Here is a 20,088-nt window from a genome sequence, read left to right as displayed (position 1 = left end):
GTAACGCAAGGTAGAAAGAAAATGTATAGAAGCTTGCTATAGAGGAATATATAACGTGGCAAGGACGGCCATATTAGGAAAATGGACGCTGGCTCACGTCTAATTTAACCAAGCTACCTCAGAGACAGGGCTGGGCTGCAAGAATCAGGAGACACAGAAAAACAGTTTTGTGCGCAGAGCCGACGATGAGTCAAGGTTGGCCCAAAGCGAAGATGCTATTTTCGATCGATAAGCACAGATCACAAAGGGAGTACATGGATAAGCTCTGAATGTGAGACATACTTCTTAGATGGAAGAAGGCGAAAACATCTGTTAGCGCCAAACTGCTTGTCAATTAAAAGTGTATAAAGTTCATATGAGATAGAGTGAGCAAGTCCCTAGAGGCCAAGAGGAGTAACAACACCCTGCATAATTAAATCAAATAGCAGTAAATGGAAGGCTGAAATGGACCATCCAAGGTCTTTTCACATGTGACTCAGAAGTCAAAAACAAAGGCTAATATTCATTTGAGCCTTAAGCTAAGATAGTGGTGTGCTCACACTGCCTTGAATGTTCCAGGACAGTGAACAGGCAACTACAAATGAAAGACTTTGGCTGAGAGCCTACCAATGAGAGATGATGTACTAATTGGGGAAATAGGGAGTAGTCTGACGGGATTCAACCACCTAGGTTTCGTTTCACGTACATGCTGCTATTGAGCCAAAAGTCCAAGGTTGGGATAGTATGCCAACCAATCAGTGGGGACCGGGGGACAACCTAACATACATTGTTGCAGGAACCAATACACTGAGGTTTTGTCTGCAATAATCTGTACTGTATGTATTTAGAGGTAGTTCAAGGTGTGCCCTACAGAAAAAGGGTAGCCATTGATGCACTACTCCTTATATGTTCTATAAGTAGATATTTTTTTAGTAGATATTTTCCCTTCACCAATCCCTACCCTTGATAGGTTTTGTATTTTGCCACATACAATGACGCATATTGGGGTATTAGACCTCTATTTAATCAAGCTACTGCTTTATTGAACTGATAAAAAAAGTAGCAGTTTGGCATATCCTTGAGTCTGTCCAATTATTTGGTCTGTGACCGTTATTGTAATTCCATCTAGCACAAAAGACACTTCAAGGTGCTACAGCACAATAGCCTTAAGGACTGACTTCTGCAAAGTTGGTCTTCTGCCTGCAAAATTTAGACATGCAACCAAACTGTCTAATACCCATGCGTAAACTGTGAACAGTAGCTTTCTAGAAAGCGGCGCAAAAAGAACTCTAGTGTGAACGGGACTCTTGGTCTGATCACAGTCTGCAGACTGTGTCCCTAAAACCCAATGCACAAATAAATTCACAGTGCTTCCAGTTTTCAGGGAAGCAGCCTGCAGACTGTGATCGAACGGGCCTGGAGGCCTGAAACGTTAAGTGGTAGGAAGAGGAAGAGCGGTTCAAGGGCCACACAGTGAGAGGAGGGTTAGAGGAACCCCCCCACGAAAAGCACAGGGAATAGGGAGAGGCAGGCATTAGACTGACCCTGCGGGTGACAGCCTTAACAGCTGACTTCTGCAAAGCCAGTCTTATGCCTGCAAGATTTAGACATAGAACCAAACTGTCTATCACCCATGCTGGTAAATAAATGTCTACTGTAGTCATACTTTGCAATACAAATGTCGCATGATGGAATTTTGTAAAAAAAGAAAGTCCAACAAGGCTAGGCACTCACACTATAAAATAAAAAAGTATATTTCTATTGGCGATTTGCTGGACAAAGTCTACACCATGAGGTAGTGGTGAAATTCGTTAGCACTTTACTGGTGCCAATACATGTTCAAGAAATTGTATTTGCTTAGCAGAGTGTATTAATGTGAACTTCCCTTTTTTGCCATCAACAACAATCTCTAACATCAAGATTTGAGATGAGACTCTGTGAGTGTGGGGCAATAGATGAGGAGTTGCTTCCTCGATTTTGGATAAAAGAATATATATAGGGCTGCCGTCCTATAGTTAAGGAGAATCAGACTCCCATAGGAACCCAACACATTCTATTGTTAATAACCTTTTACTTGTGTGATGTATTTGGCTGAAGTTTTGAGGTTCGTTAGGGATGCGTAGGCCCCACCAGAATGCAGTTTCATAAAGATTCATTAAAAAAGAAAAAGGTTAATAAGAAGACAAAAAAAATCTCGGCCTACTTCCCATTCATTTTCGCATAGACAAACAAGGTCCATTTTTGCCAGACCACACAGCCCAAACCGCTGGACGGATTTGGACCAGCTCCGAAACAACTTGGGTACGAAGCGTTCAAAAGAGGCCTTTTTTGGGGGTTTGTGGTTATTCTGTGCAGTAGTTGTACCCCCTTCTCCAAAATAGATAGATATATCTGGGGTAAATTGCCAAAACCGTTTTTTTTAATAAATGAAACAACCGCCATCTATGTTTTTAATAGATGCGAGAGATAGCCAATGATATAGACGAGGTTATCGGAAAATGAAACACAGGACATAAACCATTTGCAGGTATAAAAATGCAAATGCCATCAGTCTGGAGGTTGGGCCGGGGTGTGGCCAGAGGGCACCAAGTGACATTTAGGAGTTGGAGGGGGTCTTGGGACTGAGTTTACAGCACTAAGCTTTTCTGTAACCACAGTTATCTCCGCAAATAGCCGACATCTCAAAGCAAACTGCATTACAGAAATATCATGTGTTATGGGAGGAAAGGGAGAGGGCAGGGGATGTGAGGAGGCCATCTGGAGAGTGGGGGGAGCTCCACAGATGATGAGGGCACTTGGTGGGCACTAAGCATCTGGGACTCCCATCCATGTGGTAACTGGGACTGACCATACTTAGGTTCAAAGCAAGGTAGCCGCTGGTACCCTCATGCCATGTTGCCTAATAAGTGAGCACAAGTTAAAAGACCACTTAGACCAACATGGCCTGAGCGGGAAGGGACCTTTCTCGCTCAGCAGGGTCAGTCCGGTTTCTGCATGGATGGGAGACGGTCCACAGTGCCAGATGCCGTGTGCTTTTTTTAAACTGTGCTAATGTCAATCCTTGAAAGTATTGCACTTAGAGACCTTTTTTGCCATTTGCTGAATTGCATTCTAGTATTTGTAGTTTCCAACTCAAGATGAGGGGGAATAATGCCACAATTGTACACTTTTTGCCTAACTTAGTTTGATAAGTATTTATTTATTTGAGTGACAATATGATACGTGTACTTTTCAAGTTATCTTTATAAAGCAGAGTATTGTCGAAAGCCTGACATAAGGCTTAGGAGGGGAAATGTGGGGAGGACAAGTAAGTCATTAGTATTTGCCCACAATATGGCAAGAGAGTTTGCCATCTTGGATATTAGTGCAGTTATTCTCCCCTGAATGTGGGTGCTTTTCAGGTGCTTTTCAGGGCACAAGTAAATCATACATGTGGGTGAAGAGCGTACCTTTGTTTTTTTTTTAGGTTGGCAAACTTGCTCAAGTATTTGGCTACCAGGATTTTACTCAGGTTGTCATGCCTGAGTGCAGACGTGTACCCACAAGACCAAAAGCACTTGTTTCATATTGGAATTTTGCTTACCAGGGGATATTTTACGACATATTGATGGGTTTAATAGGTGAGCACCTTTTATACTTTGCCAGCATAGTTATTGGAACATTTCCTCTCTCATGTTATTTTTCTCGTGTTCATTACTTTTTTTTAAGTCCAATGCTATTTTGACTTGCGCACTTTCTTTCAAGGCTATCGAAAAGGCGCCAGCATGCGTGCCTTATCTGTTTTTTAATATAGCAATGTCTGCAGTAGTTGTTACTTTGCCCACCCTGTCCATGATTGTTTGGTTCTGGGTAGCTTCAAAAGTGGGCATTGTTGCAAGGTTGTTACCTTCTATTCTGTAGCAAGGCGTGTGCAGAAACTGACAACCAACCATATCAACTGCAAGTAGTCCATACAGCAGTGAGCCCTCGTTAAAGGTCTATGCACAAATCCTTCAACTAACGCCGCACAAGAGGACGAACCGTCTTTCACTTCTTTAGACAACATTTTTGAAAAAATGTTGGTTCTTTTTATCTTTTGACTTTTAACTGCCTCTGCTAGACATAGAATCCACAATAAAACTTGAAACCATTCATTTGAATAGCAGACGACACATGCCCAGTTTTTCTAACTTAGCATGTGCATTTTAGCACCATACTGTTCACAACGGCAAGATTGAGATAATGGCAACACACGTTGGTACTTTTCAACGTGTAGAATTAATTAACCTGTGTGGGTCTTTAGTGTGATAATATAATAGGACAACCCACAGTTGGCAACACTCAAAGGCTGTAATATTTTATTCATAACATTACCACTGTCAAAACAGGTAAATATCAGTTTGTGATTGATGAACGTCTTTGAGTGATGGGTTGCAAGTGTTTTAAAATAAAGAGTGGGCATGCCCATCGGCCATGGCCGAAGGACATGGCTAGTAGTTTGGTAGTGTTCGGCGGTGTCCATCGGCCATGACTGAAGGCCATGGCTAGTGGTCTGGTAGTGTTCTAAAAATCTATGGAATAACAAAACCCTTGAAATTCCATGAGTTGCAGTGACGTTAAGGTGAGCAATACATTGTAACAAAACCTTTGAAATTCAACCAGAAATGTTAGTTGCAGGGCCGTTAAGGTGATAAAATGCAAAACAAAACTGAAATTCAACTAAAGCCACCTTAACTTTGTGCCCCCTGTTGTGCAACCTATGACCACAATGATGACATCACAAATTGCATTACTGATGACATCACTAATAATATCATCTGTGGCATCACTATTGACATCGGTAATAGCATCATACATGACATCAATAATTATTTAACTAATGGCATCAGACATAAGATCACTCTACATATTTGCCCATGTTTAGACCACCCTTACGTTTCTACAAATGTTATATTAGCATTTTAGAATAGTGCCTAACAATGAGTACATTGTTTAAAACAGTAAACAGCAACACATGCATTATATCACTACCTGTGAAGCTTTCCTTTGTAGTGTGTTGGTAAAAGATGATATTTGAATTATAAATAGCACACTGCCTAGAATGTTCCTGTTTGTGCAAAATATACCAGACATGTCCACTATAATATAATCTGTACATACAATTACAAAAAGAATTAGTAGAAATAAATAGAAAGCAAGACATGTTGAACCCTAATTATTTACAATGTTTTAAAATAAACACGGGGACCTCCATGGGCGCCCTCCCCTTACCCTCCTCTGAGGCAAAAAAACCTTGGTGTTATCTTCAACCTCTCTCTCTCCTTCTCTCCTCACATCACAGACCTTGCCAAGAAAGTCCACTTTCAGCTGCCCCTCCTCAGAGGCATTCTCACTTTCCTCACCTTCCCTCAGAAACTCAATGTCTCCAGAAATCTGGTTCTCTCTAGGCTGGACTACTGCAACAGCCTCTTCCTCAATCTGTCTGATTCCTCCCTTCGCCCCCTACAACTAATCCAGAATAGGACTGCAAGACTTATCCTTAGCCTCAAGCCCAGTGACCGCATCTCCCCAGCCCTAAAATCTCACCACTGGCTCCCAGTTGTTTTGAGGATCAAGTTTAAGACCCTCTGCATCATCCAAAAGGCTTTCTGGGACCTGGGACCCTGCTAAATCCAACTCTCTCTCCCTAAATACCTCCCTGCTAGAGCCCTTTTGTCTTCTAGCTCCAACTCTCTGCAGATCAGATGCTTTTCCAAGCAGAGAGTGGGGTGTATATATCGCTCCTCTGCAGGTGTGTCCCTCTGGAATGACCTCCCTGCCCTTTTCAGACTTGAGCCGGAACTCCTTAAATTCCAGAAGCTTCTTAAAACCCCCCTGTTCTCTTCCTCCTTCCCTCAACCCATCCGCTGCTAAGGACCCCCTCTACCTCCTTTGACTGGCTGCCTGGTTCCTTCAGATTTGTACATGGCACCAGTTCCTCCTCGACCAGTCTACCCCTGCATTCGGTCTCCCCTGACCCCCAGCTCCAAACTGCGCTTGCCCTTCCGGGCTCCCCGCTGCACGAGCCCTTCCAGCCCTGTCCCTCGCACAAAGCACGTGGGCCTTCTTTCCCCTTCACTCTCTACATTCCCCTGGCACTTGTCCACCTGGCACTCGCATAACCCATGGGCTCTTTCCGCCCTGACCGGCCCGTCCCCTCTCTCCCACACTTCTTGTTACTGCACTTGAATTTTTCATAATTCGCAACACGCCCCAGTGTGAATGATCTGAATGACATTTTTGTTATTCTTCATCCTTGTCTTCCATACCCCCCCCCCTCTTGTGTCTTGTTGTGCCTTAAAAAACCTTTTGCTGTATAGGCGCATTATAAATACCCAATAAGTAGATAAATAAATAAATAAATAAATACGGAATTGTTTTATTGTAAGAACAATGTGTGCACATATTATTTTCTAAATTACACAAGAAGTGCTTTAAAACATGGAACTAAGTATTAGGAAATATTTTATGAATTTTCATACATGGGTATTGAAAAAAATGATTAATACTCTACATATACATATGTATAGAAAAGAAACAAAGTTTTAAAATTCAACATTTGCTTGAAAACATGTAAATGGGTGTATACTTTCTGTGTGTCTTTTGTAAGTGATTGCCATGTTAAAAATGAAATAAAACACATACTGTCAGGCCGCTGTTGGGGGGGGCTTAGGGGGTTATAGCCCCTGATCTTTTGGTTGTAGCCCCGGATAGAATCTCAGGAGCTACAGCCAAAAGACTAGCTAGCCCGAGTCTCACCAGTTCCAACATCAGCGTAGCCCTGGGTCTTTTCCAGACCTAGCAACTCCCCTGCATACTGTACAAAGTAAAAGTTTTCTTTAAATAGTATCTAATTGTTCAATACATTGACTTGTGTGTATGTCATAGATGATGTAATCTGTGATGTCAATGTTGCGGTCAGAGGGTGTGCAAAATGAGGCACGTGCACATGGGTACACGCACATAATCAACAATTTGTTTAATGGAGTCGCAGAGAAGGCAGCTGTTTTGTATGAGATTCGGTCCTTTTCCCACAATTGCAAATAGAAATGCAGATTCACATTAAAATGTCAGTGGATTTCAGACACACCAACTATCAGCGACGACCGATAAGACAGGATAACAACGTTCCCAAGGAAGAGCTCATGCACGTGAAGTGCATTTGCAGTCAGGCTCCGGAGCGGCGACTGGGGCTCGCGCAGGAATTCACAGCACAGGGCGAGGAGAGGTGCCGGCACTAGACTCCTCCCGGGTGACAGACAGGATAAAGGGACCGCCTGAACTGTCATGGGTGAAACGTGTGAGGCCAATGAGACCTGGGCCTGGTGTCGGTAAGGAGGACGCGTCCTTCAGCCTGTCAGCCCACTGACAGTAATTAGGCAGGCAGTTACTTCACTCACAGCTGAGCCACGTAAAAAGCGAACTAAAATGAGTAGGTTCCTGCAACTCAACACACTGCACGTGAAGATGATGCAGGGAGCAGTCCTTATCATCATTTGCTAGCTCGTCCTCTCGCTTCATATCGTATTCATTGCATTACGTGATTCAGTGCCTCGCCTCCCTGGAATATGAGCTACCAGCACCCACTCTTGTTTATCAGCCTTGTCCGTTTTAGTTCCTGAGCTGCTGTTATTAGATGGAAGGGACTAGTGCATGACGCTGCCGACTAATGGCCGCCCACCGTCTGCGAGAGGCTCTTAGCTACTTTTTCGTTCATATGCTGCGTGACTGAGAGTGTGTCCCCTGCTCTACTCCTGACTTCCTCCTTCAGCATCACAACAGCCCACAAAACAAATTTTAACATACATTTTTCCACTATTTGCAAATGGATAATCGTGTTTACCATTCGCAATTGAACGTATTAGAATATGTGTGGTACATTAAAAAGCTGCCCATTTCTTTGCTATCTACCTTCACTAGAAACCATATAATTGTAGGGCCATTCTTTCATGGAGTATAAACATGTAAATGAAGGAACAACCAAATAAAGGGCTCTTATTTGACAAAGTCCCTCATGTTCTCCAAATGAAGTGATAGGAGACCCAGCATCACGTGACACTAAAATATTGCTGCAGTTACGTTTTATGGTGTCTCCCACCACCATCAAGGGTGAGATGGCACTGGCCAAACATATTTTTTTTATTTTCGTATTTTATTTAGCGTTTGGCTCTAAAAAAGAAAAGCCTTTTGCCAATACACACAGTTATCACTGTTTCTCCCATGTACACAGATTAAACGTAAATGTCCCATATGATGATAATACCAATAGTAAACCAGTTCCTTTGCGCTGTCAAGTTGAGTAAATAGCTGGTCCGATAGCACAGTGAGTAGAGTGCTCGCTTTGACATGTGTGCAGAGCCTGCTGATGCAGGTTCGAATCCCGGCAGAGCCTAACTCAGCCTTTCATCCTTCCGAGGTCGATAGATGAGCACCACACGCTGTGGGTAATAATAGGCAGCGCTCAGATACCTGAGGGTTCGTAGCACTATATAAGTGCTAAGTTATTATTATTATTAAAGACCTCATTTAGAAAGTTAAACAGTGCCAGTGTCGATGAAACCCTGGCATTGGCCAACCATATACAAAGCAAACAAACCACTGGATTATCATAACTTTGGGAACACTGCGTATGGCATCCATAGGAAGCCGTTAGCAACTACTTCCCTTTCCAAATGCTGTATCCACTTACTGTGACAAGCTACAAAACCATTATATTTAAAAAAGACAGTCACAAGGGGGGCACGGATGGGGTGGTGTTCAAACAGTTAGGAAAAGGAGTGTTGAATTCATAATCAACTGCTGTGACATCACAGCCGGGAGGGCACAGCATTGTCTCGGACATGTATTTTTTCTCGTGTTTGGGATACACTGGGGTGAGGTGTGAGAGAACCTGTATTTTTTTGTTGTTTATAGTTCCCTGATGCTTCCCCTCTACACCCCCTTCAGTGTTGGTCCACGTGGACAGTGCAAGGAGTGGAAAAGATTGCAGGGGGCCATACACAAGTTATAAATACAGATGGGTAACTTTCACCTACAATCAGAGATCATTCTGAATGCTTCAGTGGAGTACATCGCCGTGAGGGTCCCCAACCTTTTGAGTGCAGTGAGCACAATTCGTATATCAAATAAAATGGTGAGAAACATCAATTTTTTAAAGAACATATCAGCGCTCAGTTGTCGGAAAAATACTTGCAACACAAATTAGAAATATAATAAAGCCTTTAACTTCATTTGACATTAAGTGGTTGTTTACCAGTGACGTTATTTCACCAAAATGCCAGGTGTAGTGGAAGTGACATCACACGACCCTTGACATCTTTTGACATCACGGGAAGCGAAGGAACATGATCTTTCGCCCCATGACAAAACAGGAAGGGGCATCACATACCATTGTTCCTAAGTATATAGTGAAAAATATGGTTATGAATTCACTATAATGTGATATACATTTCATACAAGAATGGATCACCATTTGTATTGTTAATATCAGTGTATATAGGCCCATATTACCAAATGACTGTGAATGCAAACAGACATCCAAGGCCAAAAGATAATGATAAGCACTTACACTTGAACGCCTGGGGACCAATTCCGTTGGTGACGGTACGCTATATAAATACATTTAACATAACATAACATAACATAACATAACATAACATAACACTTAAGTGCTTTATATAGAACAAATATGTATACAATATCACCCAACCTGTGTTGGTACTCATTTATCGACATCAGAAGGTTGAAAGGCTGAGTTGAGGTGTTTAAGACCAGACTGTATAAGGGACTCACCCCTGAAGTGTGCCTGAAATAAACCTTTAATGAGACTAGCAATTATTGTATAGAATTCCAGAAAGACAAATTATGTGTTATTCCTATTATTTCTTATTTAGGGTCACTGTTCAAAGTGTTACACTAGTGCAACCTCTTGTTTTTTTTTTAAAGAGGCCTGAAAAAAAAAGCCAGAAACTGAAGACACAGAGAGCCACGTGGCACTGGCCACAGCCAGGGGGAGAAAGTGCTTAGTAAAACATTCACTGAGCCTGGAGACGCCTATTTTGTAGTGAAAACTACTTCAAATGATGGTTGAATATTCGAAAATATAGTCTTTGTTTATAGAATAAATTGTGGAGCTACTTCAAGCGTTTGTAGTCAGAAATATATCTATTTAATTTGTTCAAATCATTGTTTACAGAAGCCCTGGCCAATTAATTTCAGACTCAACGTCCTTCTTCACACTTTATTTTTTTAGGGGTAGCACGGGAGACCTCAGGGGTCACAGTTGCGACCCCTGGCAACCCCCAAATGACATCACTGGGGTTTACGAGAAATGGTGAGGAAATTGAGTAGTCAGTAGGATTTTTTTATGCACATAAGACCAGTCAAGTTGTTCAAAAATGTACTAGAACTAAATAAACATTACCAGGGGGTTTCAGGTTCTTGAGCGAAAATATTTTTGAAAATGTAGTGCAAATGGTTTAGACAGCAAATTTGGTCACACATTGAGCACTGATTTTCAGGTGTACTTAAGAATTCTTCCGGGTGATTTTCTGGGATCTTTAGTGACAAATTGTGCATTCCTAAGCATACAATATCAGCTGGTTGGTGATGCCTAAGCTCAACAAGGAGGCATTGGAAAGAATTACTAATTCACAAGAAATTAAGATATTCTCCTAAAACTGTTTAACAGTTCAGAGGCCACAAAGGAAAGTGTCAGTTTGTTTGAATCTTTGGTTGAAACTATCCGGGAGAAGGCTGTTGGAAAACAGTGTCCCCAGGTTCAGGAGGTCCAGGTTATAGAAAGGCATGCCCCATGGTTCGATGCAGAATGTTGTATCTCGAAAAGAAAATGTAGCCATAATTTAATGAGTGGTAATGTACAAGACTGCTAAGAGTTATAGTTTCCAAATGGCATATAAAAATGGCAAAAAGACAAACCAAAAAAGAACTTATTGAGAAACGATGGGAGCTATTTGAAGGAATCAAATAGTTTTATGTTTAATGCAGTTGTCGAGACATGCATTATGCCATCTGCTTGGACAAGTAGTCCTTGGACCACCAGCCCCTCATGGTTACAGGCCAATTTCCTTACTGGATATTGCCAGTAAGATATTCTCCAAATGTTTGTTGCTTAGACTGGAGACGTGGACTCAAAGTAACAATATCTTGAAGCCCTCCCAAACTGGTTTCAGGGGATGGCTTTGTACAGTGGACCACTGCTTCACTCTGAGCACTATCAAGGAGAAATACAGTAAGATTAAGGGAGGGAGATTATTTTTGCCTTTTTTTAGATTTGGAGAAAGCATTTTTTATTTGATTGATAAAACCATAGTGTGTGCCAATTTACATTTTATTGTGGTGCATAATGGTTTTTATTGTGTTCCCTAATTGTTTATCAAATCTTATCCAACTATCATATGTAGACATCTTAGCATCTGTGCGATATATAATATCAGAGAATTATACATTGTTTTCCCCCACCTATAAAGGTGAAAAGCAGAGATATCAGTTGCCCCCAATGGATTCCTTTCAGACGTTGATTCTAGTACTTCTCTTAATCCACCCTCTCTGAAGGGTAAATTTTATAGCATGCCCCTTTGTAATTGTAATTGGTTATTTATAACGTGCTTAATACCCATAGGTTTCTAAGTGCGGCCCCTGGGATTGAACCTGTGTTGCGCCACACCGTCTCGCTTACAAGGTGAACGCATTGCCCCAGAGTTATCCTCCCGAGACTTTAGGCTGAAGACACAGGTATTTTGACGTAACACTGGGAGGTCTCAAATAGGGCATGCTAAACACAAATGACTATGGAAATATAATTTGAAATGAAATATGATAAAAACAAAAATGATGGTGTTCGGAAAAAGGTGAAAACTTGTAGCAAGTTTTTAAATGAATGTAGAGATGAGGCTGCAGTCTCATTTTTATTTGAGCTTACTCTTCTCAAAGAGAAGTGCGTGGGTCAATCATTTTAAGAAAGAAGGCAGCTGAAAGGGCATCATTAAGGATTAAAGGGCTTTTTTATATTTGTATTTAACGTTTGAGGCCTTCGCATTGGACAGGTGCCTGGAGGTATATATGGCAAAGGTCTGTTCCATGATTTTTATGGCAGTGAAATCTAGGGTGGTTTAAACTGTTATGTCTTGGAGGGGTTGCAAAATAAATGGCTGTGCCAAATAGCAAGTCTCCTTGCAGATACACCTGGTAGCGCCTTTTCAGCTGAATCGAGGGTGTTCAGTTTGAAGGTGTCGGGCCACTTATGATTTTTAACTTTTCTTTTAAATGCACATCTGATATTTTCTGCTAATAATAGAGGGGATTTCAGTGTAAGTGCGATTGCAGCCTCCCTTGGTAAAGAAAAAGACTTGTGGTACGGGAGGGGTCAGTGTTGTAAGGCACTGTGCATTTGGATATGGGGGGTAGGATATAACTAAATGTGGCACATTAAGTCTGCTCAAAATAGCTTTTAAAGCAAGAGCTTGTCCAATGGGGAGAGAGGCAGATGTCCAAAATATCCATAGGCTGTCCTCTTCAGCTTTTTATGCAGACTTAGTACACATATAAGATGGCAAGGAGAAATCTGTGAAAGAAGTTCCTCAGATTTCTGGAGGCTGATGCTAATGGTACATTTAAATGTACCCGCCCCTCAATAAATTAAGGCGTGCGGGAGGGAGCACAAAGTGTGCCTGCAAAATAGGTGTTGATGAAGATTTGGTTCATTTTCGGTTAATTTGTAATTTCTGTTTTGCGTAAGCATGGACATGCATGGGAGCTATGTTTTATATCATTAATTGTAATGATCAGGGTTTTCTATTGAGCTTGTTTCAATATGTTAAATCTGCTTTTTTATTTTGTGCTTGTTCTATGTGAATTTTATGAAATATGATACATGTTTTTAAATGTTGCTAGCTTAATGGAGAAATACAATTACATACATATTTATTGAGTAATACTGGTCATTACATGGTAGGCTTTAAAGATCACTTTATTGGGGATTACCTCCTAAGAATTACTTTGGCATTTAATTGCAAATAATGCATTTTAAAGCTCCCAAGGCCTGTTATATTGGTGAATAAGTGGGTAGGAATAAAACAATATTTTTGTGAAGGATTTGAAGCTTCTTTTCTCTTCCCAAAAAGGACTTTACAAGAAGCTTAGTGGCAATCATTAGTCAAAACTTTGAGCATTTGATGACCACATCATAGAAGAGTGTGGCTGTGTTACATAAGTATTTAGATTAATTAATGGGCTTGTTAATTTAAATGTATTAACAGTAACTTAATTTGATTTGAATATAGGGCAAATTAATGATGAAATATGTGGCATGCCATTTATCTTATCTGCCCATTATCCACATGCCAGACGGGCAGAGTATCAATCGATGACAATGTTTCCACTAGGACACTATGTAAAAATAAATACTTATGACACCAACATTTATATTTTCGATAAATATAATGCATGGTGGCATCAAACAAAAACCTCACTTGTACAAAACCCAGTGCATGCAAATGATGTATTAAAGGTAAGATGGGCATTCATGCCACTTACTTGTCCATTACGCTCCTACTAGCTGTACAAAGGAACAGAATTTGACAATTTTCTCCAGGACACAAAAATTGTTGAATTATATTGCTCATTAATGCATTTGTCAGCTGGGAAAAGTATCTGAAGATGAAAGGGTTTTAACAATGACACTGCTATAATTGGTAAGGACATTTACTGAAAAATAATGTCCTTGGTGGCAACAAACTCAAATCTTGCATGTATAAAAATACGTCATCTGATACCACAGCAGACTCAATTGCCGACATTTTTGCACAGTCCAGAACTCTGTCCAAGCTATACTGCGACTGAGGCCTCATCCCTTCAGCACCTCCTTCTAGGCCTCCACACCATGGCCCATAGCAACTGGTGAGCAACAATTTATGGTGCTGCGAGCAACATGTTGCTCCCGAGCTACTCCTGGGGGATCACTGCGATAGTTGATATTCATCCATCCATAATTCTATATATTTTCTGAAACTCATTATGAGGCTACTCTCAGGCCACATTGTTTCTGTTGTCTATGGCTTTCATTGAAAGCCTTAAGAGAGATTAAGGGCCTTGTTACAACTTTGCAGAGTTTTTTCCCGGAATACCACAGTGCTAATTATTGTTACCACCAATTCTATTCCCAAATGGCCACCCAATTACAGCTTTTCCACTGCACCATTGGCAATGGTAGTGATATTTCAGGAATAACGCTGGTAGCATTACAGAAATTCAATTTAGTCTATTTTATACATTTTTCAACCCATTTCCACCCTCATTTTGTAAAGTCAAATGGACAGTGTACCATGGCGACTCCTACCACTACTTTTTTCAAATGCACTTAAAAGGTCAATTGCTATAGTTGTAAGGGTTCCATGTGTTAATATCCCTGCAAAAATATCGCCATACAAAAATATCGTCATATTTTTGCAGCGATATTAAAGCATGGAACCTGCGGGGGACACCCCCGCAACCCCTGCATTATTTTTAAAGGAGCAGAACACAGCCCCGCAACCACCGCTCCCAAAAACCCCAAAGATTATCCCCCCAAAAATATCACCTATGGCCGTTCCAGACGACCATATATACGGCGATATTTTTGGTGGGGATAATATGTAGTGATACCGTTGTAAGCATTACCTGGTATTACAGAAGTCTCATGAATGCACTTTTCCAGGTACTAATACTCCACAGCAAATACAAATGCGCATACTGATACAGGAACACTCAACTTAAACTCTCTACCCACACAATCCTATCACTCACAAACTTCACTTATACACAGTCCACACACAATTGCTTTACTCTCACACATACTCAATTTACGCACACTCTACATGCATACGCAGACGTATACTGCATTCCATTTAAGGATATGACTGGCCCTAAAAGTGTCCCTGAGAAACGGATAAAAAGTTCTCACCTTTCAGAAGATGGTAAACACTGTACCCTTCAATGAATCATTTGACTGACTAAAGGCAATTGGGGTTTGTGGAAGGAGTACATCTAATCCATCCAGACTCTGACCAGAGACTATACACAGCAGGTTACTATCCTCGTCACTTACCCTCCACTAACTCATTCACCGAAAATGTTCACCTTCCGTTTTCTTAGCCTTTCGCTCTGTCCAATGACCCGAGATACTATAATAATTTGTGTCCATGCTGCTATCGCCTCTTCTTCTTGCTAAAATTTTTCTTCACCCAAGTAAACACAGCTGTCCTATTCCATGCTATGTAGCATCCCATTCTGAGACCTTGCCTTGAAGTGGTTGAAAGGTAACAATGGCCGCACTATGCAAAAAATACACTATAAATAAACACACTTCAATCTTACAAGAATTCCAATCACACAAATTCCACAGGCCTGGACTTCTCTTCGACGAACTCTGCCCACTAACAATTAACATTGAAGCACTCAACTTACCCACTATCAAAAGATACAAATTTCACTCACATATTCGAGTCCCCTTAATACACTCTACTGATGTGAAGTCCACACGCAGACACTCTATCACCTCACTGGCCCCATTCAACCACACAGATACTCATACCCCACTTACTCACAGAGACGAAAAGCCAATTTATAGGGACCAGAATTGAAAAAATGCCATTCTCACACACCCACAGCATTTATCAGCTTTTATCATTGCTCACTCAAAGAAAGCACACATACAAGCACCCATACCAGACTGTGCTTTTCTAGTAGCACAAATGTTATGCTCTAGCATGAATTGTCCACTGTCCACTCTCTCTCAGATGCTTAAATCAAACTCATCTGTGATGAATAGCTCTGAAATCCTGAATGAAAAACTATGACTTACCGGAAATATGCTGTTTCATCTGCACTTATTATGCTCAATGATAACAAATCCAGGTGGTGCCTTCACAAACACTAACTAACCAAAATGGCTGACAGAGTGTTGATTCTCTCTCTTACCCAGGGTATTCGACGGGAAAATAGAGAAAAGAACTCTGAGAAAAGGGACAGAGCTAAAATGCCAGAAACCAATAGAGTTTCAAAGAAGTTGGAGGGAAGCTTAGGGGGCTCTGCAAGTGCTGGTAACCTATAATGTGCTGTGAACCGGCAACATATTGTGGGTACCAGAAGCACTGTAGGCCCGAAATTGCTGCAGACCCCTAGAGTGTTGTGCCCCAAAAGTGTAAATCTTGAAAGCAATGTGTACCCTCAAAGCACTGTGGAATCCAAAAGCACACTGACCCGGAAAGCTCTGTGCATCCCGAAAGCACTGGAAAACATGAAAGTGCTGCAAACTCTGAAAGTATTTGAAATCTGACCATGCATACAGAGGTTGGCGTCAAGCCTCTGAGTTACTGTGTAATACTGACAGGAAACAGGGACCTTACAGACATACCTTTCGAAAACTTGACCCTACGTCTTTTTTCTTAGCAAAATAAAAAAGAAAAAAGAAAAAATTGTTATTCCTCTCATTCGCTTGCCTTCTTGATGCTGGTTTGTCATACATCACCATAGCACACCCCTAAGAGGCACACCCTGCTCTCACATGCTCCACTTAGAAAAAAATAGATGAATGGAAATACTGGAACTTACCCAATGAACATTACTCTGTAAAGCAAACCCTTACGCACAAATCCCTCACCCAATCATAAACCACCAACATGACATACACACACACACAAACATGAATTACACAAAACACTTATAACCAAATAAGGTGCACTCCTCTCACACTTACACACACCCCTTTAGCTACGGACACTACTCACCAATACAGACTCAAATTTCACCATCCCAACATTCCACTTAAAGTTCACACACTTAACAAAAACACTCACGCAGTAGAAGCACATAATTTAGCCACCCCAAATCCATCAATGCATCCCCCAATGTCCTACACTTTCAATCGCAAATTTCCCACTCAAATAACATTCACATACATACACTACTCCCATGATCTCCACTCGCACATCCATTTAATTTAGACTCACATCCACTCAGACACAATAACCACACAGAGAATTGATGTGATTGCCCACTCATATCTCGTGTCTGCAATGCACACACTTTTACTCACAGCACTTTATTACAAGCACACTCTCCACTCAAACTCTTGACTTAAAAGTAGCACATACACCACACATATGCACACTGCATGCTTGCATGTTTCCCTCATGCCTATTTTTCTCATGCATAACTCACAAAGACATAGTCTACCCATATATTCCACCCACATACTTAATTCTCATTACATCTATGAGACACTAAACTCACACATATTAGCTGTTCACAGTAATGCTGCACTCATTCGACATACACACACTGTCACATTTGACACTTTGAAGCACGCTGTTGACATTTCTAAAAGGGGTTCATGTCCTCTCGGTAGAAGTCCCTGTGCAACATGAAGGCCACAGGATTGACACCGATGGGGCCAAAAATACTCTCCAAATTATCAATTTGATGTTATATACTACACTACAAAATAACAGAAATCTGTCGATTATTCCATCAGCATTATGAATCACGAAATTACCATCAAACTAACCCTATTTCTCCCAAATACACTCTTAATCTGCATAGCGTGGGTGAGGAAAAAGGATTCAATTACATCCAGGTTTCTCTGCCCCTCCCCAAACACATGAAAATAACTGAAACAAGAGGATGGCCAAGAAACAAGCACTCATAATAGGATATTCCCTGATTCATATGTCCCTGTCAGGGAACACCAGCTGTCTTCAGAATCTGTACAGGTGGGTATTAGGCAGTCAGACTGATACACTAGAATACACAACCGTAATACGTAGAAATAGCAATTAGGGATATGCACACATTTGGAAGGCAGATGGGCTTCGATTGCCTTCAACTCAATGCACAGGACTAATAATTTGACATTAAAATATATTTATATTATGATGTGTTCCTTTCAGAATAGCATACATCATTCAAATATGTTTCAGCCCATATTGTGTGACCATTGATCGTCCTGATTTTGAGTTGTTTGGCAGCAGAGTTTAATGTCATAGCACACAACGTAAATCTATTTTGTATCTGGTTTTACTGAGCTAACAAGATGTATCAGGTCCAGATCACCACATCTTCTCTGTTATTTTTAATATAAGCATACATGTTTTATTTAAGATTGGGGGTAACTGGATTTACTCATTTCATTCACTGTATGTTTCTCAAATAACTCAATGGCCCTCATTACGACCCTGGCGGAGATCCATGGTGCAATTTGCACCATGGTCCATGGCGCAAAGCTGCCAACTCCGCCATGGTGGTTGGCGGACTTACCGCCCCATTCCGACCTTGGCGGGGCGGTAAGTCCCCAATCCCCATTTACCCTTCCCCATTCCCATTTTTGCCCCATAGGGTATAATGGGAGTGGGGAAGGCGTTAATTACGCCACCGTAAATTACGGTGGCGTAATTAACAACAAGTCCCGTAGCGCCATGGATTTTTCCGCCTGCAAAAAGCAGGCGTAAAAATCACCATGGCGCTACGGGAACTCGTAGTCAGGCGGAAAGGTACGCCATGCTTTACGCCGGCGTAAACCCCTTTCCGCCAGGGTCGTAATGAGGGCCAATATGTTTCAAGCCAAACCCACTTACAGATAACCATACTTTTCTCTTGATTGTTGCAGTGGTTTGCAAAGTCTACGTCCAAGGATCCCTTGTAGTCCAGGAAATGTGTAACAAAATAATAAATATAGACTATTTAGGATCTTTTGAAGGCTAGGAACCTCTGCATCTTTATCTGTTTGCCCAATACTAAATATAAAATTCGTACAGAGACCCCTACACTTTCTTTTAGGTGCTTAATTCTCTGACATAGAGCAGCCCAAACATCATTCAGCATTCATTCAGCATTACACTGAGATACTTCTTAAAGACATTTTGTTGAGTGAAAAAGATTGCATATTCGAAAAGATGGTTGAGCCTCAGCAGTATGGCAAGTGGGATAACATTTATTCAGCCAATTAATTCATATGGTAGCTGGTGCCTGGTGCCATTACATCAATATGTTTTTATCCCATTCAGCAATTTCTATTTAGAGAGTATATGATTATGAGTTGTCATTTCAAAATCACAATACTAGGACTCATGTTACATGCTATTGTCAGTCACTAGTTATCTGTTTGTTCAATTACTTACTTTTCCCAATGTGTGGCATGATATATGATATACCACTTCATACAACTATCATATAATATGTAAAATAAATGTATATATATATATATATATATATATATTCACTGAAAAAACTTTGTTAAATTGATGTTATGGTTAAGTTGCATTAATATAAACCTATGAAATTAGTTGAAAAAATTCTTTGTGAAAGGGACATTATGTTTGTAAACATCACAAAACCAAAGAAATACGCCAGTTATTGTAAGCCATGGAACCATAACTTGCACCACCACCATGCACTGCTAAGACTAACACCCAGGACATCTAAGATGACTTCACAAATGGCATCATTGATGACATCACTGATGACATCACATATGACATCAATTGTGATGGAACGTCCCTACAAGGGGTAGGAGTTCTGTTCAGAGTATTGCTAGCAACATATTAACGGAGATCGGGAGAACCCTCATGTACTACACCATGCATAACATAATGTACTAAATGAAACAGAAACGTTCTACTAAAGTTTTGTTGTTAATACAGTAATCTAATACATACACATTGGCAATGCCTGCAGCATGGACCATAGAAGTAGAATATTCTTAATCTGGTATTTCTGGCCAGTAGAATCATACGTCCAAGCCTATCAGACTCTTGACTAATGTTAAACTTGGAATTAACAGCTAACAATACATGAATTACTGCACACGTGTTATATGATATGATATGATATATGATATTTTATTTGTATCGCGCTCGTACACAAGTGTTTCAGAGCGCAACTAGGCAAGGGAGGGGAACAAGGGAGAACACAGCAGAACATAAAAACGATCTTACTAGGCCCAGTGACATTGAGAATGCGCAAGTGGATGGGTTAGTACACAAAATATATATGAAGAGCATCAATGCACACAAATCTGAGGCACATACAGGGATACTC

This window comes from Ambystoma mexicanum, chromosome 4q, assembly GCF_040938575.1.
Source record: "Ambystoma mexicanum isolate Mex_15411 chromosome 4q, UKY_AmexF1_1, whole genome shotgun sequence".
Classification (NCBI taxonomy): Eukaryota; Metazoa; Chordata; class Amphibia; order Caudata; family Ambystomatidae; genus Ambystoma; species Ambystoma mexicanum.
Note: the sequence above shows the minus strand (reverse complement) of the source record.